Source organism: Notothenia coriiceps, unplaced genomic scaffold (assembly GCF_000735185.1).
Source record: "Notothenia coriiceps isolate Sejong01 unplaced genomic scaffold, NC01 NC01_scaffold00024211, whole genome shotgun sequence".
NCBI lineage: Eukaryota > Metazoa > Chordata > Actinopteri > Perciformes > Nototheniidae > Notothenia > Notothenia coriiceps.
In genome coordinates this window covers 8523-13525 of record NW_011356912.1, presented here as the reverse complement: position 1 = coordinate 13525, position 5003 = coordinate 8523, and positions in this window count along the sequence as shown.

Here is a 5003-nt window from a genome sequence, read left to right as displayed (position 1 = left end):
TGTGTGTGTGTGTGTGTGTGTGTGTGTGTGTGTGTGTGTGTGTGTGTGTGTGTGTGTGTGTGTGTGTGTGTGTGTGAAGAAGTGATTCATCGTCTGTGTGATGTTGGTTGGTTAATTGGCTGAAGGGTCTGACACGTTTGGTCCATTTGGAGTAATTGCACCTTCAGGATAGCTTTGTATAAGTTGGGCATAACAGATGGTTCTTCATATTTGTTGGGGTGGTTCTGGAAGTAGAGGAAAGGTCAATAGCATTACCTGGATTGTTCCATGACCTCACCATGTGTTTATTTGTGTAACGATGACCATGAAGGTCAGATAAAACCCAACCAAGCTAAGGTAAGGTATTGGGATTGGTAAATAAAGCAGAGCCTTACAGTGAATAAGAATGTGTAGGATAGTTAATGAGTGGGAATATTGTTAAACGTTTTAATGACTCCTGATGATAAGTGATGAAGACCTTTGAAAGGAGTCTGCTCCCTCCTGTGGAAGTCTATATGACTAGAAACAAGAGACAAGAAGATGTTCTCCTGCCTCCATATATAGATATTAATATCTTTGTTGTGTTTGATGTATTTATTCAGCCAAACATAGAGCGCTATGCTGTGTTAACATGAGAATACACACTATTGGGTAATGCTCTCGTCTCATCCCTTTATCACTTTGCCCCGATATGGTAGGGGATTATCATGGAAGAAGGCAGCAGTTACATAACAGTGGGGTAAACACTAGGCCCAATATAGTTTAGAGGGAATGGATATAAAAGATCAGAGATAAGCAGGTTTAATATGTCTCCGCTGAACATTCATTCTGCAGAAAGGTGCAGTTGTTGCCCCTTCTAAAGAAAAACAACCCAGACCCATCTCAAATCTTCCATTTGTTGGACAACATTAATTAAAATGTTTTGATTAAACAGAACAACTTTTTAAATGTACATTTTAATATTCTTTTTGACAGATTTCAGTGTCTTCAGATCCCATCTATAATTCATATAGTTCAGTGTTAAATTATGTTGGAATGAATACTGATTCAGGTAAAACATTACTTTGGGTGCAGCCTTTGATTCTGTGGATCATACATGCTGTAAAAGTGGCTGGGGTTATTTGGCAAAGTGCAAAGGCCAAGGTTATGTTGTTGCCATTGGTGATCATCAATCTAAGCATAAAACTGCTATGACATGTGGCATCCCCCAGGGCTCAATTCTTGGCCCACTATTCTGTACATGCTCCCTTTAGGTCAAATCATACATGGCGTCAACATTGTTTATTACATCTACAAAGACAGCACTCGAACAATGCTAAGAGCAAGTGAATAGCTGGATAAGTGTCCTTCGGTTAATAAAGATGGAGTACAAATGATTATTTAGGGCAACAAGAAAGAAAGAAGGTACTTTATTGCTCAGGTCGATTTCGGGGAAAGGCGTTGGGCCAAGTTCTACATCTCGTTGTTTGAAAAATGTGAACTTCTGCAACATTTAATAATCTTAAACAAAAAATAATTAGAGGTCTCATGTCCACACAACAAAATTCACATTACTCCTGTTCTTAGGTATTTACACTGGCCACTAGTCATTGAAAGAACAGCTGCCATAGAAAGTGATGCTGCTAGCTTTATATTACGTTATTATCTTTAACAAAAATATATTTCTGATCTCCATGAAAACTAGGATTTTTTATTTTTGAGAGGCTAACGTGCTTTTGCAAAAGAGTAATGTTCATGGAGTATTTTGTGCCAATTGTAATACTTGTATTAGGGCTGCTCAATTAATCGTATAAAACAACATAATCAAAATAAAACGATAACATTTTTATGTTTTTATTATAGTTTTTTCAGTTGAATTATACTTAAAGTTCAGGGTAATCAACTGTTAAAAACATACTGTTCACATTTTTTTTTTCAATAAATGGATGTTTTCAAAGTAAATGGATAATCGTTTTTAATAATCGTGATATCAATTATTGACCCAAATAATCGAGATTATGATTTTTGCCATAATCGAGCAGCCCTACCTTGTATCCACAGCACTAAATGGCTCATACAGTTCATATTTCATCATAAGTCGGACAAAACAATCAATTTTCTCCATCTATTTTCAGCTATGTGTTTTTGTTTCTAAGAACATGTTATCCTTTCCATGGGGTACACTTGCTTGATTAGATCCCTCCATGTCTGTGTTTGTGGCTTGTATGTTGAACAGGAAAACAAAGTGTAGTGGTGCCACAATCCAGAGGTGGACCACCCATAAATCCTCTGCGTAATAAATAAATAATTATTTGGAAAATAATTGCATATGACTAGGGATGGGTATCGTTTGAAATGTATCGATTCCGATTTCCGGTTCTGCTTATCGATTCCGGTTCTTATCGATTCCCCATTTCGATTCCAAAATTGTAAAAGAAAGAGGTCAAACGTTTAGAGAACAAAAATATCTTTATTCTTCTAAGCTTTAACTGACATTTTTACAAATAAAAAACATACATGCAATACAAATGTATTGCACAATAGCTGTGCTTTATTTTAACTGAGCTATGCCTGTGGCAAGCTATTAACAGGCATTACACTGTGCCCTGTCTTTTTCATTTTTTAGTGTAGTGGAGCCTCACTTTAGAGCGTTTACCGCGACCCATCTTTGGTGTTATGAAGTGACTGAGCAAGTGAACTGTCTACGGGAGGGCGGGGGGAGCCTCGCTGCCGGGAAACTGTGGACCTCTGTCGCCGCAACTTACATGATGCCGTTTGAAAAAAATAAGGGCGGTGCCGGCTGTCAGCGTACCGAGGCGGCCGTCAACGGCCCGCTGACGACCGGCCGTTCTGTGATTCTCCAGAACACACAGATGGCCAGTCCGCCCTTACTCTGTATTCCACCGGGTCACCGCGGCGCAGAAGGACCCGCGGCATAGACAGACCCGTTTGAATACACGGTCTACCGCGTTTAGGAACCGTTAAGAAGAACCGGAATTGTGTATTTTGTATGGGTAACCGGCATTTTCTTATCGGTTCTCATCTGGAACCGAGTTTCGGTTCCCAACCCTACATATGACCTCAAACTATAGCTGTCGTGTGTGGCTTTATGAAAGCCATTCACCACTGTGATGACCCCTGACCTTTGTGACGGGGCATTATGAGACGGGGATTGTTTAATGTCAGTGGTCGGGGGGGATTAAGTGAAGCGTGCAGATTTCCTGTTAGACTGATAGTTTCAGAGCAGAGGTCTAAGCAGCTCACTCTTTTATCCTGCACATCTGATGTCTTGTGTTACATGATATTCTATTCTGTGGGAGTCGGTGACAACACTGATCACATATCATGTTTCCTGTTTGGTTCTCTTACCTACAGGCTCATCTGTCGTGCTGACAGTTGGTGGTGCTGTGGTCTGAGGCCCTGACTCATCCCTTCATGTTTCCTGTATGATCATTTGTAAAACTAAAACAACTGAACAAATCTTCTGTTAATTTCCCTCTTCTTTAACCACCAAGCTCTTTTAGCCTTCGTAAAAAGGTCATAGCTTTCAAAAAATGGACTCTGTAAACATCAGCAAACACAACAACTGTCCGTTCCCTCCCTGAGAGGTGAAACCAGACGGAGCAACAAAGTGAAAAAGTTAATGATTACAAAATTAGTACTTTTTTATGCAAAACTGCCCATGTCTGACGGGGCGAGTCATCCTGGGCAAACACACACTGACAGTTTATTTCCACCATGTTTATGCAATGAATGGGGCCTTATGGAGGTTTTAATGCCTAGGTTTTGTTTTGTCTGGAAAGTCTTAAAGTCTAATGATGTAGATCTGTTCACAGTACCTTAGTCACTCAACAAGACAAATCAGCCAAGTGTCCATTTTGCACAGTGACATTTCTTATCATGTCCTTATGAAACTTTGTGCTAAAACATTGCTGATGATGGTTGGTTGTGCAACCATCTGATATGATATCTGTCTCTCTCTCGGTTAGCAAACCCTTCATGTCAGTTAGAGCAGTGTGTAGCAGGCAACTGAAGGCGCAACACACATTTACTTTATTTACTTTTCCAGACATGTCATTTTAGATTCCCATGTGGCTTGATTATGTGGAGCCACAGTTCAGATTGGTTGTCATGGTTTCGTCAGACAACTTACCTTCATATCACACTTCTCTTCTGCTTTTGACAGCAACGACAGATATATTCAGACTCAAAAAGGTGTTGGTCCACCAAATACCTCAGGTCTCAGAGCGACAGACTTTTTAAATAATAAATACAAATCCTATCAAGCCTAGGAGAATCAGAGTGTGACTCTGAATGAGCACTGCCCAGGGGCCTGTACTACGAAGCTGGTTCAACCTAACCTGGATATGTTTGAGTTAGCCGGTTAGCCTAATCCAAAACATACGCGCTCTCGCTAAACGGTACTACGACGCGGGTAATCAAGTGGATCGCTCAAGCCAGCCGTGTCCTATCTAGTTTGGTGCGCGTTCACATGAAAGGGGTGGTATTTGGAGCATTCGACCAATCACAAACATGGAGAAGCGTACTGACAGCGCAGCGCGTCATACTTCCTGAATGAAATATTAGACATATGAAGAAGTTAAACTTTAAACATCCATGACTTAAACACTTTATCCAGGATAAAAGCCACAGAGCTGCACCTGCAAGGTGAAAACAGAACAGCTGGTTAAAAAATAAATAAACTCCAGAGTGTTTGAATGCGTAGGCCTACATTAACAGGTTTATGATATCACTGCCTCATCTAAGATACGATCTGACTTTAATAACATTTGAGTTGAATGTTTCGTCAACTTAATGTATTGCTTAAAATAATACTTCTGCATACAGTACGTGACACTGTGAGTGTTGCACCGCACGGCCAGATACGGCTCGAGAAGCTGACTCAGATAAGGAAATATGGATATATTATGATATTATATGATCGATGATGTGATTGATGATGTGATATGAATGATAAGTGCGACACGCCGGCGTCTTCTCTGCATACGGCAGTCTTTTCTGTTATTTCTTTTATCCTGTAATAT